This window comes from Salvelinus fontinalis, unplaced genomic scaffold (genome assembly GCF_029448725.1).
Source record: "Salvelinus fontinalis isolate EN_2023a unplaced genomic scaffold, ASM2944872v1 scaffold_0195, whole genome shotgun sequence".
NCBI lineage: Eukaryota > Metazoa > Chordata > Actinopteri > Salmoniformes > Salmonidae > Salvelinus > Salvelinus fontinalis.
In genome coordinates, this window is record NW_026600404.1 from 132,501 (window position 1) to 160,000 (window position 27,500).

General features: G+C 45.5%; 14 non-coding genes across 14 annotated transcripts; all 14 read right to left on the minus strand.

The window, feature by feature from the left end:
- Positions 1–264: 264 nt before the first annotated feature.
- trnam-cau (transfer RNA methionine (anticodon CAU)) lies at positions 265–336 on the minus strand. Its single transcript has one exon. It is a non-coding gene; the product is annotated as a tRNA-Met (tRNA).
- A 1,895-nt stretch (positions 337–2,231) lies between these two features.
- trnam-cau (transfer RNA methionine (anticodon CAU)) lies at positions 2,232–2,303 on the minus strand. Its single transcript has one exon. It is a non-coding gene; the product is annotated as a tRNA-Met (tRNA).
- A 1,964-nt stretch (positions 2,304–4,267) lies between these two features.
- trnar-ccu (transfer RNA arginine (anticodon CCU)) lies at positions 4,268–4,340 on the minus strand. Its single transcript has one exon. It is a non-coding gene; the product is annotated as a tRNA-Arg (tRNA).
- A 1,821-nt stretch (positions 4,341–6,161) lies between these two features.
- trnam-cau (transfer RNA methionine (anticodon CAU)) lies at positions 6,162–6,233 on the minus strand. The gene has a single exon. It is a non-coding gene; the product is annotated as a tRNA-Met (tRNA).
- Positions 6,234–7,555: 1,322 nt separating this feature from the next.
- On the minus strand, positions 7,556–7,627 carry trnam-cau (transfer RNA methionine (anticodon CAU)). Its single transcript has one exon. It is a non-coding gene; the product is annotated as a tRNA-Met (tRNA).
- A 4,485-nt stretch (positions 7,628–12,112) lies between these two features.
- On the minus strand, positions 12,113–12,185 carry trnar-ccu (transfer RNA arginine (anticodon CCU)). Its single transcript has one exon. It is a non-coding gene; the product is annotated as a tRNA-Arg (tRNA).
- Positions 12,186–14,006: 1,821 nt separating this feature from the next.
- On the minus strand, positions 14,007–14,078 carry trnam-cau (transfer RNA methionine (anticodon CAU)). The gene has a single exon. It is a non-coding gene; the product is annotated as a tRNA-Met (tRNA).
- A 1,322-nt stretch (positions 14,079–15,400) lies between these two features.
- On the minus strand, positions 15,401–15,472 carry trnam-cau (transfer RNA methionine (anticodon CAU)). Its single transcript has one exon. It is a non-coding gene; the product is annotated as a tRNA-Met (tRNA).
- Positions 15,473–17,367: 1,895 nt separating this feature from the next.
- trnam-cau (transfer RNA methionine (anticodon CAU)) lies at positions 17,368–17,439 on the minus strand. The gene has a single exon. It is a non-coding gene; the product is annotated as a tRNA-Met (tRNA).
- A 1,327-nt stretch (positions 17,440–18,766) lies between these two features.
- Positions 18,767–18,838, minus strand: trnam-cau (transfer RNA methionine (anticodon CAU)). The gene has a single exon. It is a non-coding gene; the product is annotated as a tRNA-Met (tRNA).
- A 1,610-nt stretch (positions 18,839–20,448) lies between these two features.
- trnam-cau (transfer RNA methionine (anticodon CAU)) lies at positions 20,449–20,520 on the minus strand. Its single transcript has one exon. It is a non-coding gene; the product is annotated as a tRNA-Met (tRNA).
- A 1,404-nt stretch (positions 20,521–21,924) lies between these two features.
- Positions 21,925–21,997, minus strand: trnar-ccu (transfer RNA arginine (anticodon CCU)). The gene has a single exon. It is a non-coding gene; the product is annotated as a tRNA-Arg (tRNA).
- A 2,942-nt stretch (positions 21,998–24,939) lies between these two features.
- trnam-cau (transfer RNA methionine (anticodon CAU)) lies at positions 24,940–25,011 on the minus strand. The gene has a single exon. It is a non-coding gene; the product is annotated as a tRNA-Met (tRNA).
- A 1,683-nt stretch (positions 25,012–26,694) lies between these two features.
- Positions 26,695–26,767, minus strand: trnar-ccu (transfer RNA arginine (anticodon CCU)). The gene has a single exon. It is a non-coding gene; the product is annotated as a tRNA-Arg (tRNA).
- Between the last annotated feature and the right edge of the window lie 733 nt (positions 26,768–27,500).

Sequence of the window (27,500 nt, forward strand, 5' to 3'; positions counted from 1 at the left end):
CCATCGACCTCTGGGTTATGGGCCCAGCACGCTTCCGCTGCGCCACTCTGCTTCCAACCACCCCAGTTGGGACTTGAACCCACAATCCCTGGCTTAGGAGGCCAGTGCCTTATCCAGTAGGCCACTGGGGCACTGTGTTCTCAGTATGACCTATACGATCTGATAGAAGAGGTAAAAAAATATATAATGGCAGGCACTGACAAATGTCATGAAATTACGTTTTTTTTTATTTTTGTTCGTACTCCATTGCTAAAAAAAACAGGTTAGCAGAGGATGGTTTCGAACCATCGACCTCTGGGTTATGGGCCCAGCACGCTTCCGCTGCGCCACTCTGCTTCCAACAGCCCAAGATTGGACCCACAAACCCTGACTTAGGAGTACAGTATCTTATCCATTAGGCCACTGGGGCACTGTGTTCTCAGTGTGACCTATACGAACTGATAGAAGAGGTAAAAAAATATATAATGGCAGGCACTGACAAATGCCCATGAAATTACGAATTTTTTATTTTTGTTCGTACTCCATTGCTAAAAAAACAGGTTAGCAGAGGATGGTTTCGATCCATCGACCTCTGGGTTATGGGCCCAGCACGCATCCACTGCGCCACTCTGCTTCCAACCACCCAAGATTGGACCCACAATCCCTGACTCAGGAGTACAGTATCTTATCCATTAGGCCACTGGGGCACTGTGTTCTCAGTATGACCTATACGAACTGATAGAAGAGGTAAAAAAATATATAATGGCAGTCACTGACAAATGCCCATGAAATTACGATTTTTTTTATTTTTGTTCGTACTCCATTGCTAAAAAAAACAGGTTAGCAGAGGATGGTTTCGATCCATCGACCTCTGGGTTATGGGCCCAGCACGCTTCCGCTGCGCCACTCTGCTTCCAACCACCCAAGATTGGACCCACAAACCCTGACTTAGGAGTACAGTATCTTATCCATTAGGCCACTTGGGCACTGTGTTCTCAGTGTGACCTATACAAACTGATAGAAGAGGTAAAAAAATATATAATGGCAGGCACTGACAAATGCCCATGAAATTACGAATTTTTTATTTTTGTTCGTACTCCATTGCTAAAAAAACAGGTTAGCAGAGGATGGTTTCGGTCCATCGACCTCTGGGTTATGGGCCCAGCACGCTTCCGTTGCGCCACTCTGCTTCCAACCACCCCAGATGGGACTTGAACCCACAATCCCTGGCTTAGGAGGCTAGTGCCTTATCCAGTAGGGCACTGGGGCACTGTGTTCTCAGTATGACCTATACGAACTGATAGAAGAGGTAAAAAAATATATAATGGCAGGCACTGACAAATGCCCATGAAATTACGAATTGTTTATTTTTGTTCGTACTCCATTGCTAAAAAAAACAGGTTAGCAGAGGATGGTTTCAATCCATCGACCTCTGGGTTATGGGCCCAGCACGCTTCCGCTGCGCCACTCTGCTTCCAACCACCCCTGATGGGACTTGAACCCACAATCCCTGGCTTAGAAGGCAAGTGCCTTATCCATTAGGCCACTGGGGCACTGTGTTCTCAGTATGACCTATACGAACTGATAGAAGAGGTAAAAAAATATATAATGGCAGGCACTGACAAATGCCCATGAAATTACGAATTTTTTATTTTTGTTCATACTCCATTGCTAAAAAAACATGTTAGCAGAGGATGGTTTCGATCCATCGACCTCTGGGTTATGGGCCCAGCACGCTTCCGCTGCGCCACTCTGCTTCCAACCACCCCAGATGGGACTTGAACCCACAATCCCTGGCTTAGGAGGCAAGTGCGTTATCCATTAGGCCACTGGGGCACTGTGTTCTCAGTATGACCTATACGAACTGATAGAAGAGGTAAAAAAATATATAATGGCAGGCACTGACAAATGCCCATGAAATTACGAATTTTTTATTTTTGTTCATACTCCATTGCTAAAAAAACATGTTAGCAGAGGATGGTGTCGATCCATCGACCTCTGGGTTATGGGCCTAGCACGCTTCCGCTGCGCCACTCTGCTTCCAACCACCCCAGTTGGGACTTGTACCCACAATCCCTGGCTTAGGAGGCCAGTGCCTTATCCAGTAGGCCACTGGGGCACTGTGTTCTCAGTATGACCTATACGATCTGATAGAAGCGGTAAAAAAATATATAATGGCAGGCAATGACAAATGTCATGAAATTACGATTTTTTTTATTTTTGTTCGTACTCCATTGCTAAAAAAAACAGGTTAGCAGAGGATGGTTTCGAACCATCGACCTCTGGGTTATGGGCCCAGCACGCTTCCGCTGCGCCACTCTGCTTCCAACCACCCAAGATTGGACCCACAAACCCTGACTTAGGAGTACAGTATCTTATCCATTAGGCCACTGGGGCACTGTGTTCTCAGTGTGACCTATACGAACTGATAGAAGAGGTAAAAAAATATAAAATGGCAGGCACTGACAAATGCCCATGAAATTACGAATTTTTTATTTTTGTTCGTACTCCATTGCTAAAAAAACAGGTTAGCAGAGGATGGTTTCGATCCATCGACCTCTGGGTTATGGGCCCAGCACGCATCCACTGCGCCACTCTGCTTCCAACCACCCAAGATTGGACCCACAATCCCTGACTCAGGAGTACAGTATCTTATCCATTAGGCCACTGGGGCACTGTGTTCTCAGTGTGACCTATACGAACTGATAGAAGAGGTAAAAAAATATATAATGGCAGGCACTGACAAATGCCCATGAAATTACGAATTTTTTATTTTTGTTCGTACTCCATTGCTAAAAAAACAGTTTAGCAGAGGATGGTTTCGATCCATCGACCTCTGGGTTATGGGCCCAGCACGCATCCACTGCGCCACTCTGCTTCCAACCACCCAAGATTGGACCCACAATCCCTGACTTAGGAGTACAGTATCTTATCCATTAGGCCACTGGGGCACTGTGTTCTCAGTATGACCTATACGAACTGATAGAAGAGGTAAAAAAATATATAATGGCAGGCACTGACAAATGCCCATGAAATTACGAATTTTTTATTTTTGTTCATACTCCATTGCTAAAAAAACATGTTAGCAGAGGATGGTTTCGGTCCATCGACCTCTGGGTTATGGGCCCAGCACGCTTCCGCTGCCCCACTCTGCTTCCAACCACCCCAGATGGGACTTGAACCCACAATCCCTGGCTTAGGAGGCTAGTGCCTTATCCAGTAGGCCACTGGGGCACTGTGTTCTCAGTATGACCTATACGAACTGATAGAAGAGGTAAAAAAATATATAATGGCAGGCACTGACAAATGCCCATGAAATTACGAATTTTTTATTTTTGTTCGTACTCCATTGCTAAAAAAACAGTTTAGCAGAGGATGGTTTCGATCCATCGACCTCTGGGTTATGGGCCCAGCACGCATCCACTGCGCCACTCTGCTTCCAACCACCCAAGATTGGACCCACAATCCCTGACTTAGGAGTACAGTATCTTATCCATTAGGCCACTGGGGCACTGTGTTCTCAGTATGACCTATACGAACTGATAGAAGAGGTAAAAAAATATATAATGGCAGGCACTGACAAATGCCCATGAAATTACGAATTTTTTATTTTTGTTCATACTCCATTGCTAAAAAAACATGTTAGCAGAGGATGGTTTCGGTCCATCGACCTCTGGGTTATGGGCCCAGCAAGCTTCCGCTGCCCCACTCTGCTTCCAACCACCCCAGATGGGACTTGAACCCACAATCCCTGGCTTAGGAGGCTAGTGCCTTATCCAGTAGGCCACTGGGGCACTGTGTTCTCAGTATGACCTATACGAACTGATAGAAGAGGTAAAAAAATATAAAATGGCAGGCACTGACAAATGCCCATGAAATTACGAATTTTTTATTTTTGTTCGTACTCCATTGCTAAAAAAAACAGGTTAGCAGAGGATGGTTTCGATCCATCGACCTCTGGGTTATGGGCCCAGCACGCTTCCGCTGCGCCACTCTGCTTCCAACCACCCCTGATGGGACTTGAACCCACAATCCCTGGCTTAGGAGGCAAGTGCCTTATCCATTAGGCCACTGGGGCACTGTGTTCTCAGTATGACCTATACGAACTGATAGAAGAGGTAAAAAAATATATAATGGCAGGCACTGACAAATGCCCATGAAATTACGAATTTTTTATTTTTGTTCATACTCCATTGCTAAAAAAACATGTTAGCAGAGGATGGTTTCGATCCATCGACCTCTGGGTTATGGGCCCAGCACGCTTCCGCTGCGCCACTCTGCTTCCAACCACCCCAGATGGGACTTGAACCCACAATCCCTGGCTTAGGAGGCCAGTGCCTTATCCAGTAGGCCACTGGGGCACTGTGTTCTCAGTATGACCTATACGATCTGATAGAAGAGGTAAAAAAATATATAATGGCAGGCACTGACAAATGTCATGAAATTACGATTTTTTTTATTTTTGTTCGTACTCCATTGCTAAAAAAAATAGGTTAGCAGAGGATGGTTTCGATCCATCGACCTCTGGGTTATGGGCCCAGCACGCTTCCGCTGCGCCACTCTGCTTCCAACCACCCAAGATTGGACCCACAAACCCTGACTTAGGAGTACAGTATCTTATCCATTAGGCCACTGGGGCACTGTGTTCTCAGTGTGACCTATACGAACTGATAGAAGAGGTAAAAAAATATATAATGGCAGGCACTGACAAATGCCCATGAAATTACGAATTTTTTATTTTTGTTCGTACTCCATTGCTAAAAAAACAGGTTAGCAGAGGATGGTTTCGATCCATCGACCTCTGGGTTATGGGCCCAGCACGCTTCCGCTGCGCCACTCTGCTTCCAACCACCCAAGATTGGACCCACAAACCCTGACTTAGGAGTGCAGTATCTTATCCATTAGGCCACTGGGGCACTGTGTTCTCAGTGTGACCTATACGAACTGATAGAAGAGGTAAAAAAATATATAATGGCAGGCACTGACAAATGCCCATGAAATTACGAATTTTTTATTTTTGTTCGTACTCCATTGCTAAAAAAAAAGGTTAGCAGAGGATGGTTTTGGTCCATCGACCTCTGGGTTATGGGCCCAGCACGCTTCCGTTGCGCCACTCTGCTTCCAACCACCCCAGATGGGACTTGAACCCACAATCCCTGGCTTAGGAGGCTAGTGCCTTATCCAGTAGGGCACTGGGGCACTGTGTTCTCAGTATGACCTATACGAACTGATAGAAGAGGTAAAAAAATATATAATGGCAGGCACTGACAAATGCCCATGAAATTACGAATTGTTTATTTTTGTTCGTACTCCATTGCTAAAAAAAACAGGTTAGCAGAGGATGGTTTCGATCCATCGACCTCTGGGTTATGGGCCCAGCACGCTTCCGCTGCGCCACTCTGCTTCCAACCACCCCTGATGGGACTTGAACCCACAATCCCTGGCTTAGAAGGCAAGTGCCTTATCCATTAGGCCACTGGGGCACTGTGTTCTCAGTATGACCTATACGAACTGATAGAAGAGGTAAAAAAATATATAATGGCAGGCACTGACAAATGCCCATGAAATTACGAATTTTTTATTTTTGTTCATACTCCATTGCTAAAAAAACATGTTAGCAGAGGATGGTTTCGATCCATCGACCTCTGGGTTATGGGCCCAGCACGCTTCCGCTGCGCCACTCTGCTTCCAACCACCCCAGATGGGACTTGAACCCACAATCCCTGGCTTAGGAGGCAAGTGCCTTATCCATTAGGCCACTGGGGCACTGTGTTCTCAGTATGACCTATACGAACTGATAGAAGAGGTAAAAAAATATATAATGGCAGGCACTGACAAATGCCCATGAAATTACGAATTTTTTATTTTTGTTCATACTCCATTGCTAAAAAAACATGTTAGCAGAGGATGGTTTCGATCCATCGACCTCTGGGTTATGGGCCCAGCACGCTTCCGCTGCGCCACTCTGCTTCCAACCACCCCAGTTGGGACTTGTACCCACAATCCCTGGCTTAGGAGGCCAGTGCCTTATCCAGTAGGCCACTGGGGCACTGTGTTCTCAGTATGACCTATACGATCTGATAGAAGAGGTAAAAAAATATATATTGGCAGGCAATGACAAATGTCATGAAATTACGATTTTTTTTATTTTTGTTCGTACTCCATTGCTAAAAAAAACAGGTTAGCAGAGGATGGTTTCGAACCATCGACCTCTGGGTTATGGGCCCAGCACGCTTCCGCTGCGCCACTCTGCTTCCAACCACCCAAGATTGGACCCACAAACCCTGACTTAGGAGTACAGTATCTTATCCATTAGGCCACTGGGGCACTGTGTTCTCAGTGTGACCTATACGAACTGATAGAAGAGGTAAAAAAATATATAATGGCAGGCACTGACAAATGCCCATGAAATTACGAATTTTTTATTTTTGTTCGTACTCCATTGCTAAAAAAACAGGTTAGCAGAGGATGGTTTCGATCCATCGACCTCTGGGTTATGGGCCCAGCACGCATCCACTGCGCCACTCTGCTTCCAACCACCCAAGATTGGACCCACAATCCCTGACTCAGGAGTACAGTATCTTATCCATTAGGCCACTGGGGCACTGTGTTCTCAGTATGACCTATACGAACTGATAGAAGAGGTAAAAAAATATATAATGGCAGGCACTGACAAATGCCCATGAAATTACGATTTTTTTTATTTTTGTTCGTACTCCATTGCTAAAAAAAACAGGTTAGCAGAAGATGGTTTCGATCCATCGACCTCTGGGTTATGGGCCCAGCACGCTTCCGCTGCGCCACTCTGCTTCCAACCAACCAAGATTGGACCCACAAACCCTGACTTAGGAGTACAGTATCTTATCCATTAGGCCACTGGGGCACTGTGTTCTCAGTGTGACCTATACGAACTGATAGAAGAGGTAAAAAAATATATAATGGCAGGCACTGACAAATGCCCATGAAATTACGAATTTTTTATTTTTGTTCGTACTCCATTGCTAAAAAAACAGTTTAGCAGAGGATGGTTTCGATCCATCGACCTCTGGGTTATGGGCCCAGCACGCATCCACTGCGCCACTCTGCTTCCAACCACCCAAGATTGGACCCACAATCCCTGACTTAGGAGTACAGTATCTTATCCATTAGGCCACTGGGGCACTGTGTTCTCAGTATGACCTATACGAACTGATAGAAGAGGTAAAAAAATATATAATGGCAGGCACTGACAAATGCCCATGAAATTACGAATTTTTTATTTTTGTTCATACTCCATTGCTAAAAAAACATGTTAGCAGAGGATGGTTTCGGTCCATCGACCTCTGGGTTATGGGCCCAGCACGCTTCCGCTGCCCCACTCTGCTTCCAACCACCCCAGATGGGACTTGAACCCACAATCCCTGGCTTAGGAGGCTAGTGCCTTATCCAGTAGGCCACTGGGGCACTGTGTTCTCATTATGACCTATACGAACTGATAGAAGAGGTAAAAAAATATAAAATGGCAGGCACTGACAAATGCCCATGAAATTACGAATTTTTTATTTTTGTTCGTACTCCATTGCTAAAAAAAACAGGTTAGCAGAGGATGGTTTCGAACCATCGACCTCTGGGTTATGGGCCCAGCACGCTTCCGCTGCGCCACTCTGCTTCCAACAGCCCAAGATTGGACCCACAAACCCTGACTTAGGAGTACAGTATCTTATCCATTAGGCCACTGGTGCACTGTGTTCTCAGTGTGACCTATACGAACTGATAGAAGAGGTAAAAAAATATATAATGGCAGGCACTGACAAATGCCCATGAAATTACGAATTTTTTATTTTTGTTCGTACTCCATTGCTAAAAAAACAGGTTAGCAGAGGATGGTTTCGATCCATCGACCTCTGGGTTATGGGCCCAGCACGCATCCACTGCGCCACTCTGCTTCCAACCACCCAAGATTGGACCCACAATCCCTGACTCAGGAGTACAGTATCTTATCCATTAGGCCACTGGGGCACTGTGTTCTCAGTATGACCTATACGAACTGATAGAAGAGGTAAAAAAATATATAATGGCAGTCACTGACAAATGCCCATGAAATTACGATTTTTTTTATTTTTGTTCGTACTCCATTGCTAAAAAAAACAGGTTAGCAGAGGATGGTTTCGATCCATCGACCTCTGGGTTATGGGCCCAGCACGCTTCCGCTGCGCCACTCTGCTTCCAACCACCCAAGATTGGACCCACAAACCCTGACTTAGGAGTACAGTATCTTATCCATTAGGCCACTGGGGCACTGTGTTCTCAGTGTGACCTATACGAACTGATAGAAGAGGTAAAAAAATATATAATGGCAGGCACTGACAAATGCCCATGAAATTACGAATTTTTTATTTTTGTTCGTACTCCATTGCTAAAAAAACAGGTTAGCAGAGGATGGTTTCGGTCCATCGACCTCTGGGTTATGGGCCCAGCACGCTTCCGTTGCGCCACTCTGCTTCCAACCACCCCAGATGGGACTTGAACCCACAATCCCTGGCTTAGGAGGCTAGTGCCTTATCCAGTAGGGCACTGGGGCACTGTGTTCTCAGTATGACCTATACGAACTGATAGAAGAGGTAAAAAAATATATAATGGCAGGCACTGACAAATGCCCATGAAATTACGAATTGTTTATTTTTGTTCGTACTCCATTGCTAAAAAAAACAGGTTAGCAGAGGATGGTTTCAATCCATCGACCTCTGGGTTATGGGCCCAGCACGCTTCCGCTGCGCCACTCTGCTTCCAACCACCCCTGATGGGACTTGAACCCACAATCCCTGGCTTAGAAGGCAAGTGCCTTATCCATTAGGCCACTGGGGCACTGTGTTCTCAGTATGACCTATACGAACTGATAGAAGAGGTAAAAAAATATATAATGGCAGGCACTGACAAATGCCCATGAAATTACGAATTTTTTATTTTTGTTCATACTCCATTGCTAAAAAAACATGTTAGCAGAGGATGGTTTCGATCCATCGACCTCTGGGTTATGGGCCCAGCACGCTTCCGCTGCGCCACTCTGCTTCCAACCACCCCAGATGGGACTTGAACCCACAATCCCTGGCTTAGGAGGCAAGTGCGTTATCCATTAGGCCACTGGGGCACTGTGTTCTCAGTATGACCTATACGAACTGATAGAAGAGGTAAAAAAATATATAATGGCAGGCACTGACAAATGCCCATGAAATTACGAATTTTTTATTTTTGTTCATACTCCATTGCTAAAAAAACATGTTAGCAGAGGATGGTTTCGATCCATCGACCTCTGGGTTATGGGCCCAGCACGCTTCCGCTGCGCCACTCTGCTTCCAACCACCCCAGTTGGGACTTGTACCCACAATCCCTGGCTTAGGAGGCCAGTGCCTTATCCAGTAGGCCACTGGGGCACTGTGTTCTCAGTATGACCTATACGATCTGATAGAAGCGGTAAAAAAATATATAATGGCAGGCAATGACAAATGTCATGAAATTACGATTTTTTTTATTTTTGTTCGTACTCCATTGCTAAAAAAAACAGGTTAGCAGAGGATGGTTTCGAACCATCGACTTCTGGGTTATGGGCCCAGCACGCTTCCGCTGCGCCACTCTGCTTCCAACCACCCAAGATTGGACCCACAAACCCTGACTTAGGAGTACAGTATCTTATCCATTAGGCCACTGGGGCACTGTGTTCTCAGTGTGACCTATACGAACTGATAGAAGAGGTAAAAAAATATATAATGGCAGGCACTGACAAATGCCCATGAAATTACGAATTTTTTATTTTTGTTCGTACTCCATTGCTAAAAAAACAGGTTAGCAGAGGATGGTTTCGATCCATCGACCTCTGGGTTATGGGCCCAGCACGCATCCACTGCGCCACTCTGCTTCCAACCACCCAAGATTGGACCCACAATCCCTGACTCAGGAGTACAGTATCTTATCCATTAGGCCACTGGGGCACTGTGTTCTCAGTGTGACCTATACGAACTGATAGAAGAGGTAAAAAAATATATAATGGCAGGCACTGACAAATGCCCATGAAATTACGAATTTTTTATTTTTGTTCGTACTCCATTGCTAAAAAAACAGTTTAGCAGAGGATGGTTTCGATCCATCGACCTCTGGGTTATGGGCCCAGCACGCATCCACTGCGCCACTCTGCTTCCAACCACCCAAGATTGGACCCACAAACCCTGACTTAGGAGTACAGTATCTTATCCATTAGGCCACTGGGGCACTGTGTTCTCAGTGTGACCTATACGAACTGATAGAAGAGGTAAAAAAATATATAATGGCAGGCACTGACAAATGCCCATGAAATTACGAATTTTTTATTTTTGTTCCTACTCCATTGCTAAAAAAACAGGTTAGCAGAGGATGGTTTCGATCCATCGACCTCTGGGTTATGGGCCCAGCACGCATCCACTGCGCCACTCTGCTTCCAACCACCCAAGATTGGACCCACAATCCCTGACTCAGGAGTACAGTATCTTATCCATTAGGCCACTGGGGCACTGTGTTCTCAGTGTGACCTATACGAACTGATAGAAGAGGTAAAAAAATATATAATGGCAGGCACTGACAAATGCCCATGAAATTACGAATTTTTTATTTTTGTTCGTACTCCATTGCTAAAAAAACAGTTTAGCAGAGGATGGTTTCGATCCATCGACCTCTGGGTTATGGGCCCAGCACGCATCCACTGCGCCACTCTGCTTCCAACCACCCAAGATTGGACCCACAATCCCTGACTTAGGAGTACAGTATCTTATCCATTAGGCCACTGGGGCACTGTGTTCTCAGTATGACCTATACGAACTGATAGAAGAGGTAAAAAAATATATAATGGCAGGCACTGACAAATGCCCATGAAATTACGAATTTTTTATTTTTGTTCATACTCCATTGCTAAAAAAACATGTTAGCAGAGGATGGTTTCGGTCCATCGACCTCTGGGTTATGGGCCCAGCACGCTTCCGCTGCCCCACTCTGCTTCCAACCACCCCAGATGGGACTTGAACCCACAATCCCTGGCTTAGGAGGCTAGTGCCTTATCCAGTAGGCCACTGGGGCACTGTGTTCTCAGTATGACCTATACGAACTGATAGAAGAGGTAAAAAAATATATAATGGCAGGCACTGACAAATGCCCATGAAATTACGAATTTTTTATTTTTGTTCGTACTCCATTGCTAAAAAAACAGTTTAGCAGAGGATGGTTTCGATCCATCGACCTCTGGGTTATGGGCCCAGCACGCATCCACTGCGCCACTCTGCTTCCAACCACCCAAGATTGGACCCACAATCCCTGACTTAGGAGTACAGTATCTTATCCATTAGGCCACTGGGGCACTGTGTTCTCAGTATGACCTATACGAACTGATAGAAGAGGTAAAAAAATATATAATGGCAGGCACTGACAAATGCCCATGAAATTACGAATTTTTTATTTTTGTTCATACTCCATTGCTAAAAAAACATGTTAGCAGAGGATGGTTTCGGTCCATCGACCTCTGGGTTATGGGCCCAGCACGCTTCCGCTGCCCCACTCTGCTTCCAACCACCCCAGATGGGACTTGAACCCACAATCCCTGGCTTAGGAGGCTAGTGCCTTATCCAGTAGCCAACTGGGGCACTGTGTTCTCAGTATGACCTATACGAACTGATAGAAGAGGTAAAAAAATATAAAATGGCAGGCACTGACAAATGCCCATGAAATTACGAATTTTTTATTTTTGTTCGTACTCCATTGCTAAAAAAAACAGGTTAGCAGAGGATGGTTTCGATCCATCGACCTCTGGGTTATGGGCCCAGCACGCTTCCGCTGCGCCACTCTGCTTCCAACCACCCCTGATGGGACTTGAACCCACAATCCCTGGCTTAGGAGGCAAGTGCCTTATCCATTAGGCCACTGGGGCACTGTGTTCTCAGTATGACCTATACGAACTGATAGAAGAGGTAAAAAAATATATAATGGCAGGCACTGACAAATGCCCATGAAATTACGAATTTTTTATTTTTGTTCATACTCCATTGCTAAAAAAACATGTTAGCAGAGGATGGTTTCGATCCATCGACCTCTGGGTTATGGGCCCAGCACGCTTCCGCTGCGCCACTCTGCTTCCAACCACCCCAGATGGGACTTGAACCCACAATCCCTGGCTTAGGAGGCCAGTGCCTTATCCAGTAGGCCACTGGGGCACTGTGTTCTCAGTATGACCTATACGATCTGATAGAAGAGGTAAAAAAATATATAATGGCAGGCACTGACAAATGTCATGAAATTACGATTTTTTTTATTTTTGTTCGTACTCCATTGCTAAAAAAAATAGGTTAGCAGAGGATGGTTTCGATCCATCGACCTCTGGGTTATGGGCCCAGCACGCTTCCGCTGCGCCACTCTGCTTCCAACCACCCAAGATTGGACCCACAAACCCTGACTTAGGAGTACAGTATCTTATCCATTAGGCCACTGGGGCACTGTGTTCTCAGTGTGACCTATACGAACTGATAGAAGAGGTAAAAAAATATATAATGGCAGGCACTGACAAATGCCCATGAAATTACGAATTTTTTATTTTTGTTCGTACTCCATTGCTAAAAAAACAGGTTAGCAGAGGATGGTTTCGATCCATCGACCTCTGGGTTATGGGCCCAGCACGCTTCCGCTGCGCCACTCTGCTTCCAACCACCCAAGATTGGACCCACAAACCCTGACTTAGGAGTACAGTATCTTATCCATTAGGCCACTGGGGCACTGTGTTCTCAGTGTGACCTATACGAACTGATAGAAGAGGTAAAAAAATATATAATGGCAGGCACTGACAAATGCCCATGAAATTACGAATTTTTTATTTTTGTTCGTACTCCATTGCTAAAAAAACAGGTTAGCAGAGGATGGTTTCGGTCCATCGACCTCTGGGTTATGGGCCCAGCACGCTTCCGTTGCGCCACTCTGCTTCCAACCACCCCAGATGGGACTTGAACCCACAATCCCTGGCTTAGGAGGCTAGTGCCTTATCCAGTAGGGCACTGGGGCACTGTGTTCTCAGTATGACCTATACGAACTGATAGAAGAGGTAAAAAAATATATAATGGCAGGCACTGACAAATGCCCATGAAATTACGAATTGTTTATTTTTGTTCGTACTCCATTGCTAAAAAAAACAGGTTAGCAGAGGATGGTTTCGATCCATCGACCTCTGGGTTATGGGCCCAGCACGCTTCCGCTGCGCCACTCTGCTTCCAACCACCCCTGATGGGACTTGAACCCACAATCCCTGGCTTAGAAGGCAAGTGCCTTATCCATTAGGCCACTGGGGCACTGTGTTCTCAGTATGACCTATACGAACTGATAGAAGAGGTAAAAAAATATATAATGGCAGGCACTGACAAATGCCCATGAAATTACGAATTTTTTATTTTTGTTCATACTCCATTGCTAAAAAAACATGTTAGCAGAGGATGGTTTCGATCCATCGACCTCTGGGTTATGGGCCCAGCACGCTTCCGCTGCGCCACTCTGCTTCCAACCACCCCAGATGGGACTTGAACCCACAATCCCTGGCTTAGGAGGCAAGTGCCTTATCCATTAGGCCACTGGGGCACTGTGTTCTCAGTATGACCTATACGAACTGATAGAAGAGGTAAAAAAATATATAATGGCAGGCACTGACAAATGCCCATGAAATTACGAATTTTTTATTTTTGTTCATACTCCATTGCTAAAAAAACATGTTAGCAGAGGATGGTTTCGATCCATCGACCTCTGGGTTATGGGCCCAGCACGCTTCCGCTGCGCCACTCTGCTTCCAACCACCCCAGTTGGGACTTGTACCCACAATCCCTGGCTTAGGAGGCCAGTGCCTTATCCAGTAGGCCACTGGGGCACTGTGTTCTCAGTATGACCTATACGATCTGATAGAAGAGGTAAAAAAATATATATTGGCAGGCAATGACAAATGTCATGAAATTACGATTTTTTTTATTTTTGTTCGTACTCCATTGCTAAAAAAAACAGGTTAGCAGAGGATGGTTTCGAACCATCGACCTCTGGGTTATGGGCCCAGCACGCTTCCGCTGCGCCACTCTGCTTCCAACCACCCAAGATTGGACCCACAAACCCTGACTTAGGAGTACAGTATCTTATCCATTAGGCCACTGGGGCACTGTGTTCTCAGTGTGACCTATACGAACTGATAGAAGAGGTAAAAAAATATATAATGGCAGGCACTGACAAATGCCCATGAAATTACGAATTTTTTATTTTTGTTCGTACTCCATTGCTAAAAAAACAGGTTAGCAGAGGATGGTTTCGATCCATCGACCTCTGGGTTATGGGCCCAGCACGCATCCACTGCGCCACTCTGCTTCCAACCACCCAAGATTGGACCCACAATCCCTGACTCAGGAGTACAGTATCTTATCCATTAGGCCACTGGGGCACTGTGTTCTCAGTATGACCTATACGAACTGATAGAAGAGGTAAAAAAATATATAATGGCAGGCACTGACAAATGCCCATGAAATTACGATTTTTTTTATTTTTGTTCGTACTCCATTGCTAAAAAAAACAGGTTAGCAGAAGATGGTTTCGATCCATCGACCTCTGGGTTATGGGCCCAGCACGCTTCCGCTGCGCCACTCTGCTTCCAACCAACCAAGATTGGACCCACAAACCCTGACTTAGGAGTACAGTATCTTATCCATTAGGCCACTGGGGCACTGTGTTCTCAGTGTGACCTATACGAACTGATAGAAGAGGTAAAAAAATATATAATGGCAGGCACTGACAAATGCCCATGAAATTACGAATTTTTTATTTTTGTTCGTACTCCATTGCTAAAAAAACAGTTTAGCAGAGGATGGTTTCGATCCATCGACCTCTGGGTTATGGGCCCAGCACGCATCCACTGCGCCACTCTGCTTCCAACCACCCAAGATTGGACCCACAATCCCTGACTTAGGAGTACAGTATCTTATCCATTAGGCCACTGGGGCACTGTGTTCTCAGTATGACCTATACGAACTGATAGAAGAGGTAAAAAAATATATAATGGCAGGCACTGACAAATGCCCATGAAATTACGAATTTTTTATTTTTGTTCATACTCCATTGCTAAAAAAACATGTTAGCAGAGGATGGTTTCGGTCCATCGACCTCTGGGTTATGGGCCCAGCACGCTTCCGCTGCCCCACTCTGCTTCCAACCACCCCAGATGGGACTTGAACCCACAATCCCTGGCTTAGGAGGCTAGTGCCTTATCCAGTAGGCCACTGGGGCACTGTGTTCTCATTATGACCTATACGAACTGATAGAAGAGGTAAAAAAATATAAAATGGCAGGCACTGACAAATGCCCATGAAATTACGAATTTTTTATTTTTGTTCGTACTCCATTGCTAAAAAAAACAGGTTAGCAGAGGATGGTTTCGAACCATCGACCTCTGGGTTATGGGCCCAGCACGCTTCCGCTGCGCCACTCTGCTTCCAACAGCCCAAGATTGGACCCACAAACCCTGACTTAGGAGTACAGTATCTTATCCATTAGGCCACTGGTGCACTGTGTTCTCAGTGTGACCTATACGAACTGATAGAAGAGGTAAAAAAATATATAATGGCAGGCACTGACAAATGCCCATGAAATTACGAATTTTTTATTTTTGTTCGTACTCCATTGCTAAAAAAACAGGTTAGCAGAGGATGGTTTCGATCCATCGACCTCTGGGTTATGGGCCCAGCACGCATCCACTGCGCCACTCTGCTTCCAACCACCCAAGATTGGACCCACAATCCCTGACTCAGGAGTACAGTATCTTATCCATTAGGCCACTGGGGCACTGTGTTCTCAGTATGACCTATACGAACTGATAGAAGAGGTAAAAAAATATATAATGGCAGTCACTGACAAATGCCCATGAAATTACGATTTTTTTTATTTTTGTTCGTACTCCATTGCTAAAAAAAACAGGTTAGCAGAGGATGGTTTCGATCCATCGACCTCTGGGTTATGGGCCCAGCACGCTTCCGCTGCGCCACTCTGCTTCCAACCACCCAAGATTGGACCCACAAACCCTGACTTAGGAGTACAGTATCTTATCCATTAGGCCACTGGGGCACTGTGTTCTCAGTGTGACCTATACGAACTGATAGAAGAGGTAAAAAAATATATAATGGCAGGCACTGACAAATGCCCATGAAATTACGAATTTTTTATTTTTGTTCGTACTCCATTGCTAAAAAAACAGGTTAGCAGAGGATGGTTTCGGTCCATCGACCTCTGGGTTATGGGCCCAGCACGCTTCCGTTGCGCCACTCTGCTTCCAACCACCCCAGATGGGACTTGAACCCACAATCCCTGGCTTAGGAGGCTAGTGCCTTATCCAGTAGGGCACTGGGGCACTGTGTTCTCAGTATGACCTATACGAACTGATAGAAGAGGTAAAAAAATATATAATGGCAGGCACTGACAAATGCCCATGAAATTACGAATTGTTTATTTTTGTTCGTACTCCATTGCTAAAAAAAACAGGTTAGCAGAGGATGGTTTCAATCCATCGACCTCTGGGTTATGGGCCCAGCACGCTTCCGCTGCGCCACTCTGCTTCCAACCACCCCTGATGGGACTTGAACCCACAATCCCTGGCTTAGAAGGCAAGTGCCTTATCCATTAGGCCACTGGGGCACTGTGTTCTCAGTATGACCTATACGAACTGATAGAAGAGGTAAAAAAATATATAATGGCAGGCACTGACAAATGCCCATGAAATTACGAATTTTTTATTTTTGTTCATACTCCATTGCTAAAAAAACATGTTAGCAGAGGATGGTTTCGATCCATCGACCTCTGGGTTATGGGCCCAGCACGCTTCCGCTGCGCCACTCTGCTTCCAACCACCCCAGATGGGACTTGAACCCACAATCCCTGGCTTAGGAGGCAAGTGCGTTATCCATTAGGCCACTGGGGCACTGTGTTCTCAGTATGACCTATACGAACTGATAGAAGAGGTAAAAAAATATATAATGGCAGGCACTGACAAATGCCCATGAAATTACGAATTTTTTATTTTTGTTCATACTCCATTGCTAAAAAAACATGTTAGCAGAGGATGGTTTCGATCCATCGACCTCTGGGTTATGGGCCCAGCACGCTTCCGCTGCGCCACTCTGCTTCCAACCACCCCAGTTGGGACTTGTACCCACAATCCCTGGCTTAGGAGGCCAGTGCCTTATCCAGTAGGCCACTGGGGCACTGTGTTCTCAGTATGACCTATACGATCTGATAGAAGAGGTAAAAAAATATATAATGGCAGGCAATGACAAATGTCATGAAATTACGATTTTTTTTATTTTTGTTCGTACTCCATTGCTAAAAAAAACAGGTTAGCAGAGGATGGTTTCGAACCATCGACCTCTGGGTTATGGGCCCAGCACGCTTCCGCTGCGCCACTCTGCTTCCAACCACCCAAGATTGGACCCACAAACCCTGACTTAGGAGTACAGTATCTTATCCATTAGGCCACTGGGGCACTGTGTTCTCAGTGTGACCTATACGAACTGATAGAAGAGGTAAAAAAATATATAATGGCAGGCACTGACAAATGCCCATGAAATTACGAATTTTTTATTTTTGTTCGTACTCCATTGCTAAAAAAACAGGTTAGCAGAGGATGGTTTCGATCCATCGACCTCTGGGTTATGGGCCCAGCACGCATCCACTGCGCCACTCTGCTTCCAACCACCCAAGATTGGACCCACAATCCCTGACTCAGGAGTACAGTATCTTATCCATTAGGCCACTGGGGCACTGTGTTCTCAGTGTGACCTATACGAACTGATAGAAGAGGTAAAAAAATATATAATGGCAGGCACTGACAAATGCCCATGAAATTACGAATTTTTTATTTTTGTTCGTACTCCATTGCTAAAAAAACAGTTTAGCAGAGGATGGTTTCGATCCATCGACCTCTGGGTTATGGGCCCAGCACGCATCCACTGCGCCACTCTGCTTCCAACCACCCAAGATTGGACCCACAATCCCTGACTTAGGAGTACAGTATCTTATCCATTAGGCCACTGGGGCACTGTGTTCTCAGTATGACCTATACGAACTGATAGAAGAGGTAAAAAAATATATAATGGCAGGCACTGACAAATGCCCATGAAATTACGAATTTTTTATTTTTGTTCGTACTCCATTGCTAAAAAAACAGGTTAGCAGAGGATGGTTTCGGTCCATCGACCTCTGGGTTATGGGCCCAGCACGCTTCCGTTGCGCCACTCTGCTTCCAACCACCCCAGATGGGACTTGAACCCACAATCCCTGGCTTAGGAGGCTAGTGCCTTATCCAGTAGGGCACTGGGGCACTGTGTTCTCAGTATGACCTATACGAACTGATAGAAGAGGTAAAAAAATATATAATGGCAGGCACTGACAAATGCCCATGAAATTACGAATTGTTTATTTTTGTTCGTACTCCATTGCTAAAAAAAACAGGTTAGCAGAGGATGGTTTCAATCCATCGACCTCTGGGTTATGGGCCCAGCACGCTTCCGCTGCGCCACTCTGCTTCCAACCACCCCTGATGGGACTTGAACCCACAATCCCTGGCTTAGGAGGCCAGTGCCTTATCCAGTAGGCCACTGGGGCACTGTGTTCTCAGTATGACCTATACGATCTGATAGAAGAGGTAAAAAAATATATAATGGCAGGCAATGACAAATGTCATGAAATTACGATTTTTTTTATTTTTGTTCGTACTCCATTGCTAAAAAAAACAGGTTAGCAGAGGATGGTTTCGAACCATCGACCTCTGGGTTATGGGCCCAGCACGCTTCCGCTGCGCCACTCTGCTTCCAACCACCCAAGATTGGACCCACAAACCCTGACTTAGGAGTACAGTATCTTATCCATTAGGCCACTGGGGCACTGTGTTCTCAGTGTGACCTATACGAACTGATAGAAGAGGTAAAAAAATATATAATGGCAGGCACTGACAAATGCCCATGAAATTACGAATTTTTTATTTTTGTTCGTACTCCATTGCTAAAAAAACAGGTTAGCAGAGGATGGTTTCGATCCATCGACCTCTGGGTTATGGGCCCAGCACGCATCCACTGCGCCACTCTGCTTCCAACCACCCAAGATTGGACCCACAATCCCTGACTCAGGAGTACAGTATCTTATCCATTAGGCCACTGGGGCACTGTGTTCTCAGTGTGACCTATACGAACTGATAGAAGAGGTAAAAAAATATATAATGGCAGGCACTGACAAATGCCCATGAAATTACGAATTTTTTATTTTTGTTCGTACTCCATTGCTAAAAAAACAGTTTAGCAGAGGATGGTTTCGATCCATCGACCTCTGGGTTATGGGCCCAGCACGCATCCACTGCGCCACTCTGCTTCCAACCACCCAAGATTGGACCCACAATCCCTGACTTAGGAGTACAGTATCTTATCCATTAGGCCACTGGGGCACTGTGTTCTCAGTATGACCTATACGAACTGATAGAAGAGGTAAAAAAATATATAATGGCAGGCACTGACAAATGCCCATGAAATTACGAATTTTTTATTTTTGTTCGTACTCCATTGCTAAAAAAACAGGTTAGCAGAGGATGGTTTCGGTCCATCGACCTCTGGGTTATGGGCCCAGCACGCTTCCGTTGCGCCACTCTGCTTCCAACCACCCCAGATGGGACTTGAACCCACAATCCCTGGCTTAGGAGGCTAGTGCCTTATCCAGTAGGGCACTGGGGCACTGTGTTCTCAGTATGACCTATACGAACTGATAGAAGAGGTAAAAAAATATATAATGGCAGGCACTGACAAATGCCCATGAAATTACGAATTGTTTATTTTTGTTCGTACTCCATTGCTAAAAAAAACAGGTTAGCAGAGGATGGTTTCAATCCATCGACCTCTGGGTTATGGGCCCAGCACGCTTCCGCTGCGCCACTCTGCTTCCAACCACCCCTGATGGGACTTGAACCCACAATCCCTGGCTTAGAAGGCAAGTGCCTTATCCATTAGGCCACTGGGGCACTGTGTTCTCAGTATGACCTATACGAACTGATAGAAGAGGTAAAAAAATATATAATGGCAGGCACTGACAAATGCCCATGAAATTACGAATTTTTTATTTTTGTTCATACTCCATTGCTAAAAAAACATGTTAGCAGAGGATGGTTTCGATCCATCGACCTCTGGGTTATGGGCCCAGCACGCTTCCGCTGCGCCACTCTGCTTCCAACCACCCCAGTTGGGACTTGTACCCACAATCCCTGGCTTAGGAGGCCAGTGCCTTATCCAGTAGGCCACTGGGGCACTGTGTTCTCAGTATGACCTATACGATCTGATAGAAGAGGTAAAAAAATATATAATGGCAGGCAATGACAAATGTCATGAAATTACGATTTTTTTTATTTTTGTTCGTACTCCATTGCTAAAAAAAACAGGTTAGCAGAGGATGGTTTCGAACCATCGACCTCTGGGTTATGGGCCCAGCACGCTTCCGCTGCGCCACTCTGCTTCCAACCACCCAAGATTGGACCCACAAACCCTGACTTAGGAGTACAGTATCTTATCCATTAGGCCACTGGGGCACTGTGTTCTCAGTGTGACCTATACGAACTGATAGAAGAGGTAAAAAAATATATAATGGCAGGCACTGACAAATGCCCATGAAATTACGAATTTTTTATTTTTGTTCGTACTCCATTGCTAAAAAAACAGGTTAGCAGAGGATGGTTTCGATCCATCGACCTCTGGGTTATGGGCCCAGCACGCATCCACTGCGCCACTCTGCTTCCAACCACCCAAGATTGGACCCACAATCCCTGACTCAGGAGTACAGTATCTTATCCATTAGGCCACTGGGGCACTGTGTTCTCAGTGTGACCTATACGAACTGATAGAAGAGGTAAAAAAATATATAATGGCAGGCACTGACAAATGCCCATGAAATTACGAATTTTTTATTTTTGTTCGTACTCCATTGCTAAAAAAACAGTTTAGCAGAGGATGGTTTCGATCCATCGACCTCTGGGTTATGGGCCCAGCACGCATCCACTGCGCCACTCTGCTTCCAACCACCCAAGATTGGACCCACAATCCCTGACTTAGGAGTACAGTATCTTATCCATTAGGCCACTGGGGCACTGTGTTCTCAGTATGACCTATACGAACTGATAGAAGAGGTAAAAAAATATATAATGGCAGGCACTGACAAATGCCCATGAAATTACGAATTTTTTATTTTTGTTCATACTCCATTGCTAAAAAAACATGTTAGCAGAGGATGGTTTCGGTCCATCGACCTCTGGGTTATGGGCCCAGCACGCTTCCGCTGCCCCACTCTGCTTCCAACCACCCCAGATGGGACTTGAACCCACAATCCCTGGCTTAGGAGGCTAGTGCCTTATCCAGTAGGCCACTGGGGCACTGTGTTCTCAGTATGACCTATACGAACTGATAGAAGAGGTAAAAAAATATAAAATGGCAGGCACTGACAAATGCCCATGAAATTACGAATTTTTTATTTTTGTTCGTACTCCATTGCTAAAAAAAACAGGTTAGCAGAGGATGGTTTCGATCCATCGACCTCTGGGTTATGGGCCCAGCACGCTTCCGCTGCGCCACTCTGCTTCCAACCACCCCTGATGGGACTTGAACCCACAATCCCTGGCTTAGGAGGCAAGTGCCTTATCCATTAGGCCACTGGGGCACTGTGTTCTCAGTATGACCTATACGAACTGATAGAAGAGGTAAAAAAATATATAATGGCAGGCACTGACAAATGCCCATGAAATTACGAATTTTTTATTTTTGTTCATACTCCATTGCTAAAAAAACATGTTAGCAGAGGATGGTTTCGATCCATCGACCTCTGGGTTATGGGCCCAGCACGCTTCCGCTGCGCCACTCTGCTTCCAACCACCCCAGATGGGACTTGAACCCACAATCCCTGGCTTAGGAGGCCAGTGCCTTATCCAGTAGGCCACTGGGGCACTGTGTTCTCAGTATGACCTATACGATCTGATAGAAGAGGTAAAAAAATATATAATGGCAGGCACTGACAAATGTCATGAAATTACGATTTTTTTTATTTTTGTTCGTACTCCATTGCTAAAAAAAATAGGTTAGCAGAGGATGGTTTCGATCCATCGACCTCTGGGTTATGGGCCCAGCACGCTTCCGCTGCGCCACTCTGCTTCCAACCACCCAAGATTGGACCCACAAACCCTGACTTAGGAGTACAGTATCTTATCCATTAGGCCACTGGGGCACTGTGTTCTCAGTGTGACCTATACGAACTGATAGAAGAGGTAAAAAAATATATAATGGCAGGCACTGACAAATGCCCATGAAATTACGAATTTTTTATTTTTGTTCGTACTCCATTGCTAACAAAACAGGTTAGCAGAGGATGGTTTCGATCCATCGACCTCTGGGTTATGGGCCCAGCACGCTTCCGCTGCGCCACTCTGCTTCCAACCACCCAAGATTGGACCCACAAACCCTGACTTAGGAGTACAGTATCTTATCCATTAGGCCACTGGGGCACTGTGTTCTCAGTGTGACCTATACGAACTGATAGAAGAGGTAAAAAAATATATAATGGCAGGCACTGACAAATGCCCATGAAATTACGAATTTTTTATTTTTGTTCGTACTCCATTGCTAAAAAAACAGGTTAGCAGAGGATGGTTTCGGTCCATCGACCTCTGGGTTATGGGCCCAGCACGCTTCCGTTGCGCCACTCTGCTTCCAACCACCCCAGATGGGACTTGAACCCACAATCCCTGGCTTAGGAGGCTAGTGCCTTATCCAGTAGGGCACTGGGGCACTGTGTTCTCAGTATGACCTATACGAACTGATAGAAGAGGTAAAAAAATATATAATGGCAGGCACTGACAAATGCCCATGAAATTACGAATTGTTTATTTTTGTTCGTACTCCATTGCTAAAAAAAACAGGTTAGCAGAGGATGGTTTCGATCCATCGACCTCTGGGTTATGGGCCCAGCACGCTTCCGCTGCGCCACTCTGCTTCCAACCACCCCTGATGGGACTTGAACCCACAATCCCTGGCTTAGAAGGTAAGTGCCTTATCCATTAGGCCACTGGGGCACTGTGTTCTCAGTATGACCTATACGAACTGATAGAAGAGGTAAAAAAATATATAATGGCAGGCACTGACAAATGCCCATGAAATTACGAATTTTTTATTTTTGTTCATACTCCATTGCTAAAAAAACATGTTAGCAGAGGATGGTTTCGATCCATCGACCTCTGGGTTATGGGCCCAGCACGCTTCCGCTGCGCCACTCTGCTTCCAACCACCCAAGATTGGACCCACAAACCCTGACTTAGGAGTACAGTATCTTATCCATTAGGCCACTGGGGCACTGTGTTCTCAGTGTGACCTATACGAACTGATAGAAGAGGTAAAAAAATATATAATGGCAGGCACTGACAAATGCCCATGAAATTACGAATTTTTTATTTTTGTTCGTACTCCATTGCTAAAAAAACAGGTTAGCAGAGGATGGTTTCGATCCATCGACCTCTGGGTTATGGGCCCAGCACGCTTCCGCTGCGCCACTCTGCTTCCAACCACCCAAGATTGGACCCACAAACCCTGACTTAGGAGTACAGTATCTTATCCATTAGGCCACTGGGGCACTGTGTTCTCAGTGTGACCTATACGAACTGATAGAAGAGGTAAAAAAATATATAATGGCAGGCACTGACAAATGCCCATGAAATTACGAATTTTTTATTTTTGTTCGTACTCCATTGCTAAAAAAACAGGTTAGCAGAGGATGGTTTCGGTCCATCGACCTCTGGGTTATGGGCCCAGCACGCTTCCGTTGCGCCACTCTGCTTCCAACCACCCCAGATGGGACTTGAACCCACAATCCCTGGCTTAGGAGGCTAGTGCCTTATCCAGTAGGGCACTGGGGCACTGTGTTCTCAGTATGACCTATACGAACTGATAGAAGAGGTAAAAAAATATATAATGGCAGGCACTGACAAATGCCCATGAAATTACGAATTGTTTATTTTTGTTCGTACTCCATTGCTAAAAAAAACAGGTTAGCAGAGGATGGTTTCGATCCATCGACCTCTGGGTTATGGGCCCAGCACGCTTCCGCTGCGCCACTCTGCTTCCAACCACCCCTGATGGGACTTGAACCCACAATCCCTGGCTTAGAAGGTAAGTGCCTTATCCATTAGGCCACTGGGGCACTGTGTTCTCAGTATGACCTATACGAACTGATAGAAGAGGTAAAAAAATATATAATGGCAGGCACTGACAAATGCCCATGAAATTACGAATTTTTTATTTTTGTTCATACTCCATTGCTAAAAAAACATGTTAGCAGAGGATGGTTTCGATCCATCGACCTCTGGGTTATGGGCCCAGCACGCTTCCGCTGCGCCACTCTGCTTCCAACCACCCCAGATGGGACTTGAACCCACAATCCCTGGCTTAGGAGGCAAGTGCCTTATCCATTAGGCCACTGGGGCACTGTGTTCTCAGTATGACCTATACGAACTGATAGAAGAGGTAAAAAAATATATAATGGCAGGCACTGACAAATGCCCATGAAATTACGAATTTTTTATTTTTGTTCATACTCCATTGCTAAAAAAACATGTTAGCAGAGGATGGTTTCGATCCATCGACCTCTGGGTTATGGGCCCAGCACGCTTCCGCTGCGCCACTGTGCTTCCAACCACCCCAGTTGGGACTTGTACCCACAATCCCTGGCTTAGGAGGCCAGTGCCTTATCCAGTAGGCCACTGGGGCACTGTGTTCTCAGTATGACCTATACGATCTGATAGAAGAGGTAAAAAAATATATATTGGCAGGCAATGACAAATGTCATGAAATTACGATTTTTTTTATTTTTGTTCGTACTCCATTGCTAAAAAAAACAGGTTAGCAGAGGATGGTTTCGAACCATCGACCTCTGGGTTATGGGCCCAGCACGCTTCCGCTGCGCCACTCTGCTTCCAACCACCCAAGATTGGACCCACAAACCCTGACTTAGGAGTACAGTATCTTATCCATTAGGCCACTGGGGCACTGTGTTCTCAGTGTGACCTATACGAACTGATAGAAGAGGTAAAAAAATATATAATGGCAGGCACTGACAAATGCCCATGAAATTACGAATTTTTTATTTTTGTTCGTACTCCATTGCTAAAAAAACAGGTTAGCAGAGGATGGTTTCGATCCATCGACCTCTGGGTTATGGGCCCAGCACGCATCCACTGCGCCACTCTGCTTCCAACCACCCAAGATTGGACCCACAATCCCTGACTCAGGAGTACAGTATCTTATCCATTAGGCCACTGGGGCACTGTGTTCTCAGTATGACCTATACGAACTGATAGAAGAGGTAAAAAAATATATAATGGCAGGCACTGACAAATGCCCATGAAATTACGATTTTTTTTATTTTTGTTCGTACTCCATTGCTAAAAAAAACAGGTTAGCAGAAGATGGTTTCGATCCATCGACCTCTGGGTTATGGGCCCAGCACGCTTCCGCTGCGCCACTCTGCTTCCAACCAACCAAGATTGGACCCACAAACCCTGACTTAGGAGTACAGTATCTTATCCATTAGGCCACTGGGGCACTGTGTTCTCAGTGTGACCTATACGAACTGATAGAAGAGGTAAAAAAATATATAATGGCAGGCACTGACAAATGCCCATGAAATTACGAATTTTTTATTTTTGTTCGTACTCCATTGCTAAAAAAACAGTTTAGCAGAGGATGGTTTCGATCCATCGACCTCTGGGTTATGGGCCCAGCACGCATCCACTGCGCCACTCTGCTTCCAACCACCCAAGATTGGACCCACAATCCCTGACTTAGGAGTACAGTATCTCATCCATTAGGCCACTGGGGCACTGTGTTCTCATTATGACCTATACGAACTGATAGAAGAGGTAAAAAAATATATAATGGCAGGCACTGACAAATGCCCATGAAATTACGAATTTTTTATTTTTGTTCATACTCCATTGCTAAAAAAACATGTTAGCAGAGGATGGTTTCGGTCCATCGACCTCTGGGTTATGGGCCCAGCACGCTTCCGCTGCCCCACTCTGCTTCCAACCACCCCAGATGGGACTTGAACCCACAATCCCTGGCTTAGGAGGCTAGTGCCTTATCCAGTAGGCCACTGGGGCACTGTGTTCTCAGTATGACCTATACGAACTGATAGAAGAGGTAAAAAAATATAAAATGGCAGGCACTGACAAATGCCCATGAAATTACGAATTTTTTATTTTTGTTCGTACTCCATTGCTAAAAAAAACAGGTTAGCAGAGGATGGTTTCGATCCATCGACCTCTGGGTTATGGTCCCAGCACGCTTCCGCTGCGCCACTCTGCTTCCAACCACCCCTGATGGGACTTGAACCCACAATCCCTGGCTTAGGAGGCAAGTGCCTTATCCATTAGGCCACTGGGGCACTGTGTTCTCAGTATGACCTATACGAACTGATAGAAGAGGTAAAAAAATATATAATGGCAGGCACTGACAAATGCCCATGAAATTACGAATTTTTTATTTTTGTTCATACTCCATTGCTAAAAAAACATGTTAGCAGAGGATGGTTTCGATCCATCGACCTCTGGGTTATGGGCCCAGCACGCTTCCGCTGCGCCACTCTGCTTCCAACCACCCCAGATGGGACTTGAACCCACAATCCCTGGCTTAGGAGGCCAGTGCCTTATCCAGTAGGCCACTGGGGCACTGTGTTCTCAGTATGACCTATACGATCTGATAGAAGAGGTAAAAAAATATATAATGGCAGGCACTGACAAATGTCATGAAATTACGATTTTTTCTATTTTTGTTCGTACTCCATTGCTAAAAAAAATAGGTTAGCAGAGGATGGTTTCGATCCATCGACCTCTGGGTTATGGGCCCAGCACGCTTCCGCTGCGCCACTCTGCTTCCAACCACCCAAGATTGGACCCACAAACCCTGACTTAGGAGTACAGTATCTTATCCATTAGGCCACTGGGGCACTGTGTTCTCAGTGTGACCTATACGAACTGATAGAAGAGGTAAAAAAATATATAATGGCAGGCACTGACAAATGCCCATGAAATTACGAATTTTTTATTTTGGTTCGTACTCCATTGCTAAAAAAACAGTTTAGCAGAGGATGGTTTCGATCCATCGACCTCTGGGTTATGGGCCCAGCACGCATCCACTGCGCCACTCTGCTTCCAACCACCCAAGATTGGACCCACAATCCCTGACTTAGGAGTACAGTATCTTATCCATTAGGCCACTGGGGCACTGTGTTCTCAGTATGACCTATACGAACTGATAGAAGAGGTAAAAAAATATATAATGGCAGGCACTGACAAATGCCCATGAAATTACGAATTTTTTATTTTTGTTCATACTCCATTGCTAAAAAAACATGTTAGCAGAGGATGGTTTCGGTCCATCGACCTCTGGGTTATGGGCCCA